Raw genomic sequence first — 13221 nt, 5'->3', positions numbered from 1 at the left:
ACTTTTAAAGGTTTATATCATTTGGCAGGAGAAAAAAATGGAAAATCTCCAAATGAGCTTAACTCACTCCAATACGCAAGTAAACATAGAAAAACAGAAAACAGGTCCAAACAATGAAATAATTGCAAAATGTTACACTGAGTGTCCAGAAGTAACATTGTAAAGATGTTATGTTCACTTTTTAAGGTTTATATCATGTGGTAGGAGAAAAAAATAGAAAATCTCCAAATGAGCTTAACTCACTCCAATGCGCAAGTAAACATAGAAAAACAAAAAACAAGTCCAAACAATGAAATAATTGCAACATTTTACACTGAGTGTCCAGAAGTAACATTGTAAAGATGTTATGTTCACTTTTTAAGGTTTATATCATGTGACAGGAGAAAAAAATGGAAAATCTCCAAATGAGCTTTAACTCACTCTAATGAACACATAAACATAGAAAAACAAAAAACAAGTCCAAACAATGAAATAGTTGCTGAATTTTACACTGAGTGTCCAGAAGTAACATTGTAAAGATGTTATGTTCACTTTTTAAGGTTTATATCATGTGACAGGAGAAAAAAATGGAAAAAATCCAAATGAGCTTAAGTCACTCTAATGAACACATAAACATAGAAAAAAAGTAAACAAGTCCAAACAATGAAATAATTGCTGAATTTTACACTGAGTGTCCAGAAGTAACATTGTAAAGATGTTATGTTCACTTTTTAAGGTTTATATCATGTGGCAGGAGAAAAAAATGGAAAATCTCCAAATGAGCTTTAATGTACACATAAAAATGGAAAAACAGAAAACAAGTCCAAACAATGAAATAATTGCAACATTTTACACTGAGTGTCCAGAAGTAACATTGTCAAGATGTTATGTTCACTTTTTAAGGTTTATATCATGTGGCAGGAGAAAAAAATGGAAAATCTCCAAATGAGCTTAACTCACTTTAATGTAAACATAAAAATGGAAAAACAGAAAACAAGTCCAAACAATGAAATAATTGCAAAATTTTACACTGAGTGTCCAAAAGTAACATTGTAAAGATGTTATGTTCACTTTTTAAGGTTCATATCATGTGGCAGGAGAAAAAAATGGAAAATCTCCAAATGAGCTTAACTCACTCTTATGTACACATAAACATAGAAAAACAGAAAACAAGTCCAAACAATGAAATAATTGCAACATTTTACACTGAGTGTCCAGAAGTAACATTGTAAAGATGTTATGTTCACTTTTAAAGGTTTATATCATGTGGCAGGAGAAAAAAAATGGAAAATCTCCAAATGAGCTTAACTCACTCTAATGTACACATGAACATAGAAAAACAGAAAACAAGTCCAAACAATGAAATAATTGCAACATTTTACACTGAGTGTCCAGAAGTAACATTATATAGATGTTATGTTCACTTTTTAAGGTTTATATGATGTGGAAGGAGAAAAAAATGGAAAATCTCCAAATGAGCTTAACTCACTCTTATGTACACATGAACATAGAAAAACAGAAAACAAGTCCAAACAATGAAATAATTGCAACATTTTACACTGAGTGTCCAGAAGTAACATTGTAAAGATGTTATGTTCACTTTTAAAGGTTTATATCATGTGGCAGGAGAAAAAAATGGAAAATCTCCAAATGAGCTTAACTCACTCTAATGTACACATGAACATAGAAAAACAGAAAACAAGTCCAAACAATGAAATAATTGCAACATTTTACACTGAGTGTCCAGAAGTAACATTGTAAAGATGTTATGTTCACTTTTAAAGGTTTATATCATTTGGCAGGAGAAAAAAATGGAAAATCTCCAAATGAGCTTAACTCACTCCAATACGCAAGTAAAGATAGAAAAATAGAAAACAAGTCCAAACAATGAAATAATTGCAAAATGTTACACTGAGTGTCCAGAAGTAACATTATAAAGATGTAATGTTCACTTTTTAAGGTTTATATCATGTGGTAGGAGAAAAAAATGGAAAATCTCCAAATGAGCTTAACTCACTCTAATGTACACATAAACATAGAAAAACAGAAAACAAGTCCAAACAATGAAATAATTGCAACATTTTACACTGAGTGTCCAGAAGTAACATTGTAAAGATGGTATGTTCACTTTTAAAGGTTTATATCATTTGGCAGGAGAAAAAAATGGAAAATCTCCAAATGAGCTTAACTCACTCCAATACGCAAGTAAACATAGAAAAACAGAAAACAAGTCCAAACAATGAAATAATTGCAAAATGTTACACTGAGTGTCCAGAAGTAACATTGTAAAGATGTTATGTTCACTTTTTAAGGTTTATATCATGTGGTAGGAGAAAAAAATGGAAAATCTCCAAATGTGCTTAACTCACTCTAATGTACACATAAACATAGAAAAACAGAAAACAAGTCCAAACAATGAAATAATTACAACATTTTACACTGAGTGTCCAGAAGTAACATTGTAAAGATGTTATGTTCACTTTTAAAGGTTTATATCATGTGGCAGGAGAAAAAAATAGAAAATCTCCAAATGAGCTTAACTCACTCCAATGCGCAAGTAAACATAGAAAAACAAAAAACAAGTCCAAACAATGAAATAATTGCAACATTTTACACTGAGTGTCCAAAAGTAACATTGTAAAGATGTTATGTTCACTTTTTAAGGTTTATATCATGTGACAGGAGAAAAAAATGGAAAATCTCCAAATGAGCTTAACTCACTCTCATGAACACATAAACATAGAAAAACAGTAAACAAGTCCAAACAATGAAATAATTGATGAATTTTACACTGAGTGTCCAGAAGTAACATTGTAAAGATGTTATGTTCACTTTTTAAGGTTTATATCATGTGGCAGGAGAAAAAAATGGAAAATCTCCAAATGAGCTTTAATGTACACATAAAAATGGAAAAACAGAAAACAAGTCCAAACAATGAAATAATTGCAACATTTTACACTGAGTGTCCAGAAGTAACATTGTAAAGATGTTATGTTCACTTTTTAAGGTTTATATGACGTGGAAGGAGAAAAAAATGGAAAATCTCCAAATGAGCTTAACTCACTCTTTTGTACACATAAACATAGAAAAACAGAAAACAAGTCCAAACAATGAAATAATTGCAAAATGTTACATTGAGTGTCCAGAAGTAACATTGTAAAGATGTTATGTTCACTTTTTAAGGTTTATATCATGTGGTAGGAGAAAAAAATGTAAAATCTCCAAATGAGCTTAACTCACTTTAATGTACACATAAACATGGAAAAACAGAAAACAAGTCCAAACAATGAAATAATTGCAACATTTTACACTGAGTGTCCAGAAGTAACATTGTAAAGATGTTATGTTCACTTTTTAAGGTTTATATCATGTGACAGGAGAAAAAAATGGAAAATCTCCAAATGAGCTTAACTCACTCTAATGAACACATAAACATAGAAAAACAGTAAACAAGTCCAAACAATGAAATAATTGCTGAATTTTACACTGAGTGTCCAGAAGTAACATTGTAAAGATGTTATGTTCACTTTTTAAGGTTTATATCATGTGGCAGGAGAAAAAAATGGAAAATCTCCAAATGAGCTTTAATGTACACATAAAAATGGAAAAACAGAAAACAAGTCCAAACAATGAAATAATTGCAACATTTTACACTGAGTGTCCAGAAGTAACATTGTCAAGATGTTATGTTCACTTTTTAAGGTTTATATCATGTGGCAGGAGAACAAAATGGAAAATCTCCAAATGAGCTTAACTCACTTTAATGTACACATAAAAATGGAAAAACAGAAAACAAGTCCAAACAATGAAATAATTGCAAAATTTTACACTGAGTGTCCAAAAGTAACATTGTAAAGATGTTATGTTCACTTTTAAAGGTTTATATCATGTGGCAGGAGAAAAAAATGGAAAATCTCCAAATGAGCTTAACTCACTCTAATGTACAGATGAACATAGAAAAACAGAAAACAAGTCCAAACAATGAAATAATTGCAACATTTTACACTGAGTGTCCAGAAGTAACATTGTAAAGATGTTATGTTCACTTTTAAAGGTTTATATCATTTGGCAGGAGAAAAAAATGGAAAATCTCCAAATGAGCTTAACTCACTCCAATACGCAAGTAAACATAGAAAAACAGAAAACAAGTCCAAACAATGAAATAATTGCAAAATGTTACACTGAGTGTCCAGAAGTAACATTGTAAAGATGTAATGTTCACTTTTTAAGGTTTATATCATGTGGTAGGAGAAAAAAATGGAAAATCTCCAAATGAGCTTAACTCACTCTAATGTACACATAAACATAGAAAAACAGAAAACAAGTCCAAACAATGAAATAATTGCAAAAGTTTACACTGAGTGTCCAGAAGTAACATTGTAAAGATGTTATGTTCACTTTTAAAGGTTTATATCATTTGGCAGGAGAAAAAAATGGAAAATCTCCAAATGAGCTTAACTCAGTCTGATGTACACATAAACATAGAAAAACAGAAAACAAGTCCAAACAATGAAATAATTGCAAAATGTTACACTGAGTGTCCAGAAGTAACATTGTAAAGATGTTATGTTAACTTGTTAAGGTTTATATCATGTGGAAGGAGAAAAAAATGGAAAATCTCCAAATGAGCTTAACTCAGTCTAATGTACACATAAACATAGAAAAACAGAAAACAAGTCCAAACAATGAAATAATTGATGAATTTTACACTGAGTGTCCAGAAGTAACATTGTAAAGATGTTATGTTCACTTTTTAAGGTTTATATCATGTGGCAGGAGAAAAAAATGGAAAATCTCCAAATGAGCTTTAATGTACACATAAAAATGGAAAAACAGAAAACAAGTCCAAACAATGAAATAATTGCAACATTTTACACTGAGTGTCCAGAAGTAACATTGTAAAGATGTTATGTTCACTTTTTAAGGTTTATATGACGTGGAAGGAGAAAAAAATGGAAAATCTCCAAATGAGCTTAACTCACTCTTTTGTACACATAAACATAGAAAAACAGAAAACAAGTCCAAACAATGAAATAATTGCAAAATGTTACATTGAGTGTCCAGAAGTAACATTGTAAAGATGTTATGTTCACTTTTTAAGGTTTATATCATGTGGTAGGAGAAAAAAATGTAAAATCTCCAAATGAGCTTAACTCACTTTAATGTACACATAAACATGGAAAAACAGAAAACAAGTCCAAACAATGAAATAATTGCAACATTTTACACTGAGTGTCCAGAAGTAACATTGTAAAGATGTTATGTTCACTTTTAAAGGTTTATATCATGTGGCAGGAGAAAAAAATGGAAAATCTCCAAATGAGCTTAACTCACTCTAATGTACACATGAACATAGAAAAACAGAAAACAAGTCCAAACAATGAAATAATTGCAACATTTTACACTGAGTGTCCAGAGGTAACATTGTAAAGATGTTATGTTCACTTTTAAAGGTTTATATCATGTGGCAGGAGAAAAAAATTGAGAATCTCCAAATGAGCTTAACTCAGTCTAATGTACACATGAACATAGAAAAACAGAAAACAAGTCCAAACAATGAAATAATTGCAACATTTTACACTGAGTGTCAAGAATTAACATTGTAAAGATGTTATGTTCATTTTTAAAGGCTTATATCATGTGGCATGAGAAAAAAATGGAAAATCTCCAAATGAGCTTAACTCACTCTTATGTACACATAAACATAGAAAAATAGAAAACAAGTCCAAACAATGAAATAATTGCAAAATGTTACACTGAGTGTCCAGAAGTAACATTGTAAAGATGTAATGTTCACTTTTTAAGGTTTATATCATGTGGTAGGAGAAAAAAATGGAAAATCTCCAAATGAGCTTAACTCACTCTAATGTACACATAAACATAGAAAAACAGAAAACAAGTCCAAACAATGAAATAATTGCAACATTTTACACTGAGTGTCCAGAAGTAACATTGTAAAGATGGTATGTTCACTTTTAAAGGTTTATATCATTTGGCAGGAGAAAAAAATGGAAAATCTCCAAATGAGCTTAACTCACTCCAATACGCAAGTAAACATAGAAAAACAGAAAACAAGTCCAAACAATGAAATAATTGCAAAATGTTACACTGAGTGTCCAGAAGTAACATTGTAAAGATGTTATGTTCACTTTTTAAGGTTTATATCATGTGGTAGGAGAAAAAAATAGAAAATCTCCAAATGAGCTTAACTCACTCCAATGCGCAAGTAAACATAGAAAAACAAAAAACAAGTCCAAACAATGAAATAATTGCAACATTTTACACTGAGTGTCCAAAAGTAACATTGTAAAGATGTTATGTTAACTTGTTAAGGTTTATATGATGTGGAAGGAGAAAAAAATGGAAAATCTCCAAATGAGCTTAACTCAGTCTAATGTACACATAAACATAGAAAAACAGAAAACAAGTCCAAACAATGAAATAATTGCAACATTTTACACTGAGTGTCCAGAAGTAACATTGTAAAGATGTTATGTTCACTTTTAAAGGTTTATATCATGTGGCAGGAGAAAAAAATGGAAAATCTCCAAATGAGCTTAACTCACTCTAATGTACACATGAACATAGAAAAACAGAAAACAAGTCCAAACAATGAAATAATTGCAACATTTTACACTGAGTGTCCAGAAGTAACATTGTAAAGATGTTATGTTCACTTTTAAAGGTTTATATGATGTGGAAGGAGAAAAAAATGGAAAATCTCCAAATGAGCTTAACTCACTCTTATGTACACATAAACATAGAAAAACAGAAAACAAGTCCAAACAATGAAATAATTGCAACATTTTACACTGAGTGTCCAGAGGTAACATTGTAAAGATGTTATGTTCATTTTTAAAGGCTTATATCATGTGGCATGAGAAAAAAATGGAAAATCTCCAAATGAGCTTAACTCACTCTTATGTACACATAAACATAGAAAAACAGAAAACAAGTCCAAACAATGAAATAATTGCAACATTTTACACTGAGTGTCCAGAAGTAACATTGTAAAGATGTTATGTTCACTTTTAAAGGTTTATATCATGTGGCAGGAGAAAAAAATGGAAAATCTCCAAATGAGCTTAACTCACTCTAATGTACACATGAACATAGAAAAACAGAAAACAAGTCCAAACAATGAAATAATTGCAACATTTTACACTGAGTGTCCAGAAGTAAAATTGTAAAGATGTTATGTTCACTTTTAAAGGTTTATATGATGTGGAAGGAGAAAAAAATGGAAAATCTCCAAATGAGCTTAACTCACTCTTATGTACACATAAACATAGAAAAACAGAAAACAAGTCCAAACAATGAAATAATTGCAACATTTTACACTGAGTGTCCAGAGGTAACATTGTAAAGATGTTATGTTCATTTTTAAAGGCTTATATCATGTGGCATGAGAAAAAAATGGAAAATCTCCAAATGAGCTTAACTCACTCTTATGTACACATAAACATAGAAAAACAGAAAACAAGTCCAAACAATGAAATAATTGCAACATTTTACACTGAGTGTCCAGAGGTAACATTGTAAAGATGTTATGTTCACTTTTAAAGGTTTATATCATGTGGCAGGAGAAAAAAATTGAGAATCTCCAAATGAGCTTAACTCAGTCTAATGTACACATGAACATAGAAAAACAGAAAACAAGTCCAAACAATGAAATAATTGCAACATTTTACACTGAGTGTCCAGAAGTAACATTGTAAAGATGTTATGTTCACTTTTAAAGGTTTATATCATGTGGCAGGAGAAATAAATGGAAAATCTCCAAATGAGCTTAACTCACTCTCATGTACACATGAACATAGAAAAACAGAAAACAAGTCCAAACAATGAAATAATTGCAACATTTTACACTGAGTGTCCAGAAGTAACATTGTAAAGATGTTATGTTCACTTTTAAAGGTTTATATCATTTGGCAGGAGAAAAAAATGGAAAATCTCCAAATGAGCTTAACTCACTCCAATACGCAAGTAAACATAGAAAAACAGAAAACAGGTCCAAACAATGAAATAATTGCAAAATGTTACACTGAGTGTCCAGAAGTAACATTGTAAAGATGTTATGTTCACTTTTTAAGGTTTATATCATGTGGTAGGAGAAAAAAATAGAAAATCTCCAAATGAGCTTAACTCACTCCAATGCGCAAGTAAACATAGAAAAACAAAAAACAAGTCCAAACAATGAAATAATTGCAACATTTTACACTGAGTGTCCAGAAGTAACATTGTAAAGATGTTATGTTCACTTTTTAAGGTTTATATCATGTGACAGGAGAAAAAAATGGAAAATCTCCAAATGAGCTTTAACTCACTCTAATGAACACATAAACATAGAAAAACAAAAAACAAGTCCAAACAATGAAATAGTTGCTGAATTTTACACTGAGTGTCCAGAAGTAACATTGTAAAGATGTTATGTTCACTTTTTAAGGTTTATATCATGTGACAGGAGAAAAAAATGGAAAAAATCCAAATGAGCTTAAGTCACTCTAATGAACACATAAACATAGAAAAAAAGTAAACAAGTCCAAACAATGAAATAATTGCTGAATTTTACACTGAGTGTCCAGAAGTAACATTGTAAAGATGTTATGTTCACTTTTTAAGGTTTATATCATGTGGCAGGAGAAAAAAATGGAAAATCTCCAAATGAGCTTTAATGTACACATAAAAATGGAAAAACAGAAAACAAGTCCAAACAATGAAATAATTGCAACATTTTACACTGAGTGTCCAGAAGTAACATTGTCAAGATGTTATGTTCACTTTTTAAGGTTTATATCATGTGGCAGGAGAAAAAAATGGAAAATCTCCAAATGAGCTTAACTCACTTTAATGTAAACATAAAAATGGAAAAACAGAAAACAAGTCCAAACAATGAAATAATTGCAAAATTTTACACTGAGTGTCCAAAAGTAACATTGTAAAGATGTTATGTTCACTTTTTAAGGTTCATATCATGTGGCAGGAGAAAAAAATGGAAAATCTCCAAATGAGCTTAACTCACTCTTATGTACACATAAACATAGAAAAACAGAAAACAAGTCCAAACAATGAAATAATTGCAACATTTTACACTGAGTGTCCAGAAGTAACATTGTAAAGATGTTATGTTCACTTTTAAAGGTTTATATCATGTGGCAGGAGAAAAAAAATGGAAAATCTCCAAATGAGCTTAACTCACTCTAATGTACACATGAACATAGAAAAACAGAAAACAAGTCCAAACAATGAAATAATTGCAACATTTTACACTGAGTGTCCAGAAGTAACATTATATAGATGTTATGTTCACTTTTTAAGGTTTATATGATGTGGAAGGAGAAAAAAATGGAAAATCTCCAAATGAGCTTAACTCACTCTTATGTACACATGAACATAGAAAAACAGAAAACAAGTCCAAACAATGAAATAATTGCAACATTTTACACTGAGTGTCCAGAAGTAACATTGTAAAGATGTTATGTTCACTTTTAAAGGTTTATATCATGTGGCAGGAGAAAAAAATGGAAAATCTCCAAATGAGCTTAACTCACTCTAATGTACACATGAACATAGAAAAACAGAAAACAAGTCCAAACAATGAAATAATTGCAACATTTTACACTGAGTGTCCAGAAGTAACATTGTAAAGATGTTATGTTCACTTTTAAAGGTTTATATCATTTGGCAGGAGAAAAAAATGGAAAATCTCCAAATGAGCTTAACTCACTCCAATACGCAAGTAAAGATAGAAAAATAGAAAACAAGTCCAAACAATGAAATAATTGCAAAATGTTACACTGAGTGTCCAGAAGTAACATTATAAAGATGTAATGTTCACTTTTTAAGGTTTATATCATGTGGTAGGAGAAAAAAATGGAAAATCTCCAAATGAGCTTAACTCACTCTAATGTACACATAAACATAGAAAAACAGAAAACAAGTCCAAACAATGAAATAATTGCAACATTTTACACTGAGTGTCCAGAAGTAACATTGTAAAGATGGTATGTTCACTTTTAAAGGTTTATATCATTTGGCAGGAGAAAAAAATGGAAAATCTCCAAATGAGCTTAACTCACTCCAATACGCAAGTAAACATAGAAAAACAGAAAACAAGTCCAAACAATGAAATAATTGCAAAATGTTACACTGAGTGTCCAGAAGTAACATTGTAAAGATGTTATGTTCACTTTTTAAGGTTTATATCATGTGGTAGGAGAAAAAAATGGAAAATCTCCAAATGAGCTTAACTCACTCTAATGTACACATAAACATAGAAAAACAGAAAACAAGTCCAAACAATGAAATAATTACAACATTTTACACTGAGTGTCCAGAAGTAACATTGTAAAGATGTTATGTTCACTTTTAAAGGTTTATATCATGTGGCAGGAGAAAAAAATAGAAAATCTCCAAATGAGCTTAACTCACTCCAATGCGCAAGTAAACATAGAAAAACAAAAAACAAGTCCAAACAATGAAATAATTGCAACATTTTACACTGAGTGTCCAAAAGTAACATTGTAAAGATGTTATGTTCACTTTTTAAGGTTTATATCATGTGACAGGAGAAAAAAATGGAAAATCTCCAAATGAGCTTAACTCACTCTCATGAACACATAAACATAGAAAAACAGTAAACAAGTCCAAACAATGAAATAATTGATGAATTTTACACTGAGTGTCCAGAAGTAACATTGTAAAGATGTTATGTTCACTTTTTAAGGTTTATATCATGTGGCAGGAGAAAAAAATGGAAAATCTCCAAATGAGCTTTAATGTACACATAAAAATGGAAAAACAGAAAACAAGTCCAAACAATGAAATAATTGCAAAATGTTACATTGAGTGTCCAGAAGTAACATTGTAAAGATGTTATGTTCACTTTTTAAGGTTTATATGACGTGGAAGGAGAAAAAAATGGAAAATCTCCAAATGAGCTTAACTCACTCTTTTGTACACATAAACATAGAAAAACAGAAAACAAGTCCAAACAATGAAATAATTGCAAAATGTTACATTGAGTGTCCAGAAGTAACATTGTAAAGATGTTATGTTCACTTTTTAAGGTTTATATCATGTGGTAGGAGAAAAAAATGTAAAATCTCCAAATGAGCTTAACTCAGTTTAATGTACACATAAACATGGAAAAACAGAAAACAAGTCCAAACAATGAAATAATTGCAACATTTTACACTGAGTGTCCAGAAGTAACATTGTAAAGATGTTATGTTCACTTTTTAAGGTTTATATCATGTGACAGGAGAAAAAAATGGAAAATCTCCAAATGAGCTTAACTCACTCTAATGAACACATAAACATAGAAAAACAGTAAACAAGTCCAAACAATGAAATAATTGCTGAATTTTACACTGAGTGTCCAGAAGTAACATTGTAAAGATGTTATGTTCACTTTTTAAGGTTTATATCATGTGGCAGGAGAAAAAAATGGAAAATCTCCAAATGAGCTTTAATGTACACATAAAAATGGAAAAACAGAAAACAAGTCCAAACAATGAAATAATTGCAACATTTTACACTGAGTGTCCAGAAGTAACATTGTCAAGATGTTATGTTCACTTTTTAAGGTTTATATCATGTGGCAGGAGAACAAAATGGAAAATCTCCAAATGAGCTTAACTCACTTTAATGTACACATAAAAATGGAAAAACAGAAAACAAGTCCAAACAATGAAATAATTGCAAAATTTTACACTGAGTGTCCAAAAGTAACATTGTAAAGATGTTATGTTCACTTTTAAAGGTTTATATCATGTGGCAGGAGAAAAAAATGGAAAATCTCCAAATGAGCTTAACTCACTCTAATGTACAGATGAACATAGAAAAACAGAAAACAAGTCCAAACAATGAAATAATTGCAACATTTTACACTGAGTGTCCAGAAGTAACATTGTAAAGATGTTATGTTCACTTTTAAAGGTTTATATCATTTGGCAGGAGAAAAAAATGGAAAATCTCCAAATGAGCTTAACTCACTCCAATACGCAAGTAAACATAGAAAAACAGAAAACAAGTCCAAACAATGAAATAATTGCAAAATGTTACACTGAGTGTCCAGAAGTAACATTGTAAAGATGTAATGTTCACTTTTTAAGGTTTATATCATGTGGTAGGAGAAAAAAATGGAAAATCTCCAAATGAGCTTAACTCACTCTAATGTACACATAAACATAGAAAAACAGAAAACAAGTCCAAACAATGAAATAATTGCAAAAGTTTACACTGAGTGTCCAGAAGTAACATTGTAAAGATGTTATGTTCACTTTTAAAGGTTTATATCATTTGGCAGGAGAAAAAAATGGAAAATCTCCAAATGAGCTTAACTCAGTCTGATGTACACATAAACATAGAAAAACAGAAAACAAGTCCAAACAATGAAATAATTGCAAAATGTTACACTGAGTGTCCAGAAGTAACATTGTAAAGATGTTATGTTAACTTGTTAAGGTTTATATCATGTGGAAGGAGAAAAAAATGGAAAATCTCCAAATGAGCTTAACTCAGTCTAATGTACACATAAACATAGAAAAACAGAAAACAAGTCCAAACAATGAAATAATTGATGAATTTTACACTGAGTGTCCAGAAGTAACATTGTAAAGATGTTATGTTCACTTTTTAAGGTTTATATCATGTGGCAGGAGAAAAAAATGGAAAATCTCCAAATGAGCTTTAATGTACACATAAAAATGGAAAAACAGAAAACAAGTCCAAACAATGAAATAATTGCAACATTTTACACTGAGTGTCCAGAAGTAACATTGTAAAGATGTTATGTTCACTTTTTAAGGTTTATATGACGTGGAAGGAGAAAAAAATGGAAAATCTCCAAATGAGCTTAACTCACTCTTTTGTACACATAAACATAGAAAAACAGAAAACAAGTCCAAACAATGAAATAATTGCAAAATGTTACATTGAGTGTCCAGAAGTAACATTGTAAAGATGTTATGTTCACTTTTTAAGGTTTATATCATGTGGTAGGAGAAAAAAATGTAAAATCTCCAAATGAGCTTAACTCACTTTAATGTACACATAAACATGGAAAAACAGAAAACAAGTCCAAACAATGAAATAATTGCAACATTTTACACTGAGTGTCCAGAAGTAACATTGTAAAGATGTTATGTTCACTTTTAAAGGTTTATATCATGTGGCAGGAGAAAAAAATGGAAAATCTCCAAATGAGCTTAACTCACTCTAATGTACACATGAACATAG

Source organism: Microchirus variegatus (genome assembly GCF_963457635.1).
Source record: "Microchirus variegatus genome assembly, chromosome: 2".
In the NCBI taxonomy this organism is placed as follows: Eukaryota; Metazoa; Chordata; class Actinopteri; order Pleuronectiformes; family Soleidae; genus Microchirus; species Microchirus variegatus.
This window is presented reverse-complemented; position numbering follows the sequence as displayed.